The sequence below is a fragment of the Passer montanus genome, unplaced genomic scaffold (assembly GCF_014805655.1).
Source record: "Passer montanus isolate IOZ18808 unplaced genomic scaffold, ASM1480565v1 scaffold83, whole genome shotgun sequence".
Lineage (NCBI taxonomy): Eukaryota > Metazoa > Chordata > Aves > Passeriformes > Passeridae > Passer > Passer montanus.
The window spans coordinates 2156163-2163170 of NW_024373590.1; positions in this window are offsets into that span (position 1 = coordinate 2156163).

Genomic DNA, 7008 nt, shown 5'->3' on the forward strand with positions numbered 1-7008 from the left:
ATTTTCTAAGAAACTAAAAGTTTTTTCAGAAAAAACAAATAAATAATAAAAATTAAAACCAACAAAGCCAAGCAAAAAAACCCCATATCAAACCAAACAAAAAAAACCCAAACCAAAACACACACACACATGTGCACACAAAATAAATCCCTAATAGATTTTGAAATTTAACATCTTTTCCAACACTGGCATGATAATAGTCTTTCTTCAAAGCATTTACTTTGGCTTCTGAAGGAGCTTTCTCTGAAAGGCAGTGGTGATCATAACACTGCTTTTCATACAAAAACCCTGGATACAAGCCAAATTAAAACTTGCCTCAAACAACTTACGAGGAACCTATCCTGCTAAAAAGTGGTCACACATTCCATGTCTGCAGAAGTTTTGGCCCAACATCCCCATCAGAAAATTTTTTCTTTGGATTCAGAAATTCTAGGGGGGAAACCTGCTACTGTCTCAAAATGAATAGGCCTTGCACCATTAACGTGTATGTACCAACAGAAACATCACAAGTTTTTATTACTTCATCATCATCATCATCATCCTTCTTTCTCTCACCTCTGTTTTTAACTAATTTCAGGTTCTGCAATAATTTTATGAGTGTATTTAGGACCATTTTTGAACTCTGATTTCTGTTAGTTTCATGGGACCACTAAATACTTGACCTTTCTGAAGTCCAGGCTTCATTATTTAGATGATTTCTCTGAAGGACAGGAAACCTGATAGATTACACACAATAAAATGGTCCCAAGGGGAAATTTATCTTGGTTTAAGGAATTTGTTTATTTCTTCAACGGATTTTTAATATGGTAGGCCAAGAAGAAAGACTTCTAAGCATTAGAATACAGTTCGGACCTATAAATTCACACCTGGGAATGTATGAATTCCCTCTGGGACAAAGATTTCCAAAACTTAAGAAAATAGTCTTATCCTTTTGTGGCATAGTTTCACATTTGTAAAAACCAATATTTCTCCCTATGCCTTCATCTCATTGATTTCTCTGTAAACTTGCAGGGACATGGCCAGCCATTTTTTGGTGAAGCACTAAGCACACATTAGAATGAATTTTGATTTATCACCAGTTTGCAGAAAAACGTTAATACTACCTCAGTATTTTAAATGAAATGCAAGGGTGGCTCGCAGCCAGCTCCACAAATTGTTAGATAATATTAATTGAAATTTTGATTTGTCCTACATTCTTCACTACCTGAAGATAATTAGATTAAAGGAGCATTGAATTTTAAGCTCAGCCGTAATGCCACTTCCTTTTATTATCCCTTTTGAAAGACGTCATATTAGGTAGCTGTATTTTCCTCAGCCTTTTCATGAATTTCTATCTTACCACTCACATCATATTAAGCTGTACCATGGGTGAAATTTCAAGAGCAGCTGTAATTCCCCACATGGACCAAATCCATTTTGTAACTCTCATTATTAAATGCTTACCACATATGTAAACTTGTAATTAACTTAATGGACCTGATTAAGAAGCATAGGTCCTTCAGCTGTCCATGGGAAGAAAACAATACCACCAATACCAACTCTGACACCTGAGTGTAGCAGTTTTGAAAACTGGGCAGAAACACTAATTAAGTGTGGTGGTTTTGGTTCAGTAATCTGAGTTTCCTGGCCAACGCACTAATTAATGTAGTGGGTCTAGCACTGACCAAATGCTAATGCACCTACTAGAATTATTTACTCATTTTCTGCTGTGTGACAAGGATTAGGAGAAGGAGCAAAGCAGGCTCAAACTTTAAAGGGTATAAAGAAAACTTTATTAACAGAATTGAAAGAAAAATAAGAAAAAACTATTAAACCTTCATAACACTTCTCCTCCCCTCACACCCTCTTTTCTTTCCCACTGACAACATAAAGAGACAAAACCTGGCACTTTCATTCAGTTTACCACTTCTAAAATAGTCTTTCTTCAGTTCTTTTAGGGAGAGGAGTCTCTCTTGCCACAATCACATCTTGACAAGAAACAGTTGTCTCATGGCTTTAATGTCACAGCAAATCAGCAGCCACCAGGAAATCTGCAATCATGAAGTCCCTCCCAATTTTGGTAGTTTTTCTCATAACTAGCACCATGGGACATTTCAGCTTATTGGGGTACAGTTTTAAGAATGAGCTCTTCTACTATAGAAATACAAAATCGCTTCTTTTATCTCTGGAAGTAAAAGTGTTCTTCTTCTATGTCTGGGGCAAAGTTTCTCATCTTTCTCATCACTCTCTGTTCAAGTTTCTTCTTGGCTCACAGCTAGTGCAACATCTGCTTATTTCAACACTGGTGCTTCTGCTCACAGCTGTAGTTAGAACACTACATCCCCCCAGTGCATTCTATGAATTACAGGGAAAAAGTCTGATATATCAATTATATCTTCACCATAGCCTTACAAGAGAATTTCAGCCCACAACTAAGGCATCTCTTCAATCTACTCCCATCTAGAATTTGACTCTTTCTTCACTGACCTCAGTGTCTCATGTTGTTTTCTTTACATGTCTTCAACCTTTCCTTTTTCCTGATTCAGGAGACAACTGGTAAGTTTATTTATTCTCAAGCTTTATCAATTGAAACAGTTTTTGTAGAGTTTTGTACAGCACTGAAAGGTTGATCTCATCCAGGCTCTGCACCAGGGAAATCGCTAACCTTGCCTCTCTGTTGGTTACATGGTCGCTGCTGACACTGTGCAAGTTGTGCTGGCTGCTGGTGCCACCCTGCCTTCTCTTCATGCAGGGCACCAAAAAGAAAGAAAAGCTGCCAATACTTTTGTACTTCTGTCTGCAGTATGGCTGGCTGAAGGCAGCTAAGCAAACAAAATCCATTGCGAGTCACGCCAGGATAGCCGCGGTTGCAGAACGCTTCCTCAGCCATGTCAATCTTGGCTGAGCAGTCCCAGCCACGTGGCCACTCCCAGCCTTGGGGACTGGCCCAGCCACTGCCCAGTTACCCATTTAAAGGCTGGAAGCAAGAGAGCTTTTCATGGGCTTGCCCATCCTTAAATGTGATTTCACTGACAAATATATATATATATATATATATATATATATACACTCTTTTAAGTGGTTTAAACAGGTGTTAATCTTTAAAATTAACCAGCAGATTTGTTCCACCAGATCCCCATAGGGAACCACTTCCTCAGGCATGGACCTCTCCCCTCCAACTAAAATCCAAACCTATATTAAACCACCACAATGAGTTAGGTGCTTATTTCTAAGCTGGGTGTCATTAGCACTTACCTGAAGACACTACTGCTCTGCACTGACTGTGCAGCAAAAAAATCTGTTGCATCAGAGTTGTGTCTGTACTTCCAGAGAGTCTTCCTCTCATTGTAGATGTATGTGAAAGACTTCTAACTTCCACCAACCAGCTCATAAGAAAGTCAAAAGAAAACTCTAATATAGAAAAAAAAAAATATTGTCTATTTGGGAAAAAATCTCAAAATAAAGTTACTTTACTTCCAACATACTTTTTATGCTAGAAATATGAAAGCTATAAAAAATGTAGGAAAGTGTACATTCAATTATATCCAAGAAACAGAAATAATTACATGCATGTTTGAAGGCTTAGAAGACACTCAAACCATTTCTCCTCTCTGCTCAGAAAACCCATGCTCTTAACACTGACAACATTTTGTTATCATAACCGAGCACAAAAACAAAATAAGGTGGTGTAGTTTTCTTTTCAGAATGTTGAACTATTTGTTGTTCACGCAAAGAAAACATGGCCTTAATAATTGAAAATTATGACAGAGGTGAATCTGAGGCAGTATTTAATACAGCTGCAAAAGGGCAAAGAAGGATTAATGTTTTAGGGAATATAAGAACTATGTAGACCTACAACACAAAAATCCTATGGAGCTTGTAATATGAGTTTTAATATACTGCATGCAACCCAGTGACAGATTATGAGAACATATAAACAAAACCATGAAAGTAATCTCATTCTAAGGGTGAAACAAATATCTGACTTGCAGGAGCTATTAATGTATGTTCCCAATATGTCTATTCAATAAACTTAATGAGGTAGCTTGCTGAAAAACATGACACTTGACTCCTACAGACTACTCTTTTCAGTATTGCCCTTAAATTCATTGACATGCTATTGATCTAAATTAACTTATTCATGTGTGCCACTGTAAAGTGAAATTATAAACCTTCTGTTCAGTTCTGAATTATTTCCAAGATATTTCATTTGTTTGTTACCTGATTTGTCAGTTGCTGAAATCCATTATTTCAGAATCCAGTCTCACTGAGTATTTTGTTACCTGACCCATGCTGTAAAATCCTAGCATGGCTTCCAGGCAGAAAAGAACCCCCACAAAACTATCGAAGAAGTCAGTTCTCTTAGGCTAGTGCTATTCAGTCACCCAGTGACAACAGGTGAGATGCAACCTGAAATGTATTTCCCTTTCCTTATCTCTTTTGTTCTGAGGCTCAAGCAGAGTCACCTGGAGTGCAGTCCAGTTGCAATTTAGGGGGACCTCAGACTGGGCTCACCCAAAGATCCATCATAGGTAAAAGGTCTCTCTGCCTGGAAAAGAAACCTTGAGTGTTATCCCAGCTCCAGGGGAGACCACCAATATCCAGCCACAGTGACCAGCAAGAAGAGCTCAAAGAACATTCAGTCAGGTAATTTTATTTATGGGATAAAGTTCTGGCTCATGGTCAAATTGCTTACAATGAGGAGGGTACGAATAAAACTCCTTTCATCCACAATTAATTTTTTATTTCTTTATAACAGAATCTTAGAAAAAACATCCCTTAACTGTATGATTGGTGTTCCACTCTAATGTGCATTGATGTTCATAAAGTCAGTATGTTCCTCTTTAGTTTCTTTGAGGCTTTATTGGTCCAGCTGCCACTCAGAACTGTACCTCCTTTAGAGCTTTACCAACTGTTTTGAGTTTGATTAAGGACTGGGGCCCATAAGTCACAGACCACCCCACAAATACAATCAATCTACTTAATTGATTAATAAAGGCATCGTACAGTTACTTCTTGCCTCTATACCATAAGTACATGGCAGATCAGTGGTGAGAGTCCAATTATTTGATAAACTGTTTATTTTAAGTGCCAAAATGAATGTTAATTACATACTATGTTTGCACACTTGCAGACCCAAAGGAAGCAAATAGCTCTTAGTATAAAATATTACAATTAATCATATTATAGGAGAATTTGTCATAATGAATAGGGATCATTTGCTTCATGATTTACCAGACTTTTGCATATAAAATTATTTTAAGCAATAAGCATAATGTTAGAGTTAACAAAACCACAGCTGGATGAATCTTTAAATTCAAAGGTCCTGTTGCTGATGTCCCACCAGTTAGGTTCTCCATCCCATTCCAGTCTTGCTAGGACATGGTGTATCTTTACTTTGTGAAGATAGATGTTAATTGGGATACTTTGCTGCTGTGGATTCTCTACAGCAATGTACTCAAGTGATCATATTGCAATTGTATTCTTACAAAAGTGAGTTTTATTCCAGTGGAGGTAGGCAGGAACATTTGAAGCAATCTGTAGTTAGATTCTAGCTATTGGAAGATTGTGACAGGAACTCAATTGTTAAAGTCACATCCCATAATTTCAGTAAGATTACAATTATGTGAATTTCAGTGATTACACGTTTCTACAGTGGTGCTGTCTGTAAATATAGATTCACGAAAGGTTCTCAGACAAACACATCCATTTCCAGTATATACAACTACAGTCTCAGGGGTTTCATAAAGATGTATTTTAAAGTGACACATACATTGTTCAGTGTCAAGACAAACGTCTTGGGACTTAATGGTACGATTTTCACAAATAAACCCCTGTTGTTCACATTCAACCCATGCATGAACACCAATAGTTCGTCATTTGTTCCCATTTAGTTGAACCTATAATCTATGTACTAATGGATAGAGGACATTTTGATAGTGATTTTATCCCAGAACAATTATAGGTCATATGGTGTATACTGAAGCCTCTTGCACTGTCAAAACATCTCTCCTGGATAATTTTGGACGGGACAGGGTTTGTCCATGTATCCAGCTAACCATCCTGCATAACATGAATTCAGGAATGGTGAGCAGGTAGACTTAATTGCAGAGATACTGATTAGTATAGTGGTGGAAATATTAAAATTTCTCCCATCAGAGTGTGTTCCAACACTCCTGGTGCACCTAACATGAGCTTTAGATCATAGTTAGTCTAGGGTTCTTCAATCACTGGTTTGGAGAAGCAGCAATGTCAGGCTTTGGACTAACATGAACACAGAACCTTTGCCTGCCATCCTCTAGAGAGTTGCAAGGGAAAATAAAGACATTTTTATAGGGTAGAGTCCTAGCCAGTCACCCTCTTAGGAAGAAGGGAATATCCACTATGCAGTAACTCTGTGTCTGGGCCAAATACTGCTCTGTGCAACAAAATAATGTGGTTTTTTTACCTGTGTGATACAAATTTTGGTATAGCCATTCTCCCAACTGATACCACTTGGGGTTTAAAGAGTGCCTATTTTTATTTTCACAGTTTTAGTAAATTTACCTACATTTTGGCTCCATTTTTACCCTGTTTTATTGTCTTTCCCATGAATTTTCATATATCTCATCTTGATTGGTGCTTTCCTGGCTACATTTTGTAACAATTGCCAAGCTTCACTTCTCCAAACTGGACATCACTTTCTTTCTCTGTTCAGTGATTTCCACTGTCATTGTGTGGCACCAACCCATACAGCATAGAACTTTACATATATAATTTTTGCTCCATTTGGTACTGCAAAACAATGGTCCTTGTACTCCTACTTATGTGCTACATCCACCACATCCTATTTATTTTTTGCCAGCTGCACTGATTCGTGCAGCAGCCTTATGCTGCCTTTTTTCTGAGGCATCAGTGAATCAAATGCATTACTGTGGTGTTTCTTTGGTGAGAAGATGTGCATTTAAAATTGGTGACAATTTATGAAGTTGTTGTAGTGCCAATAGCTCTGAATTCAAAATTGTCTGCGATTTGGAAACACTTGTATGT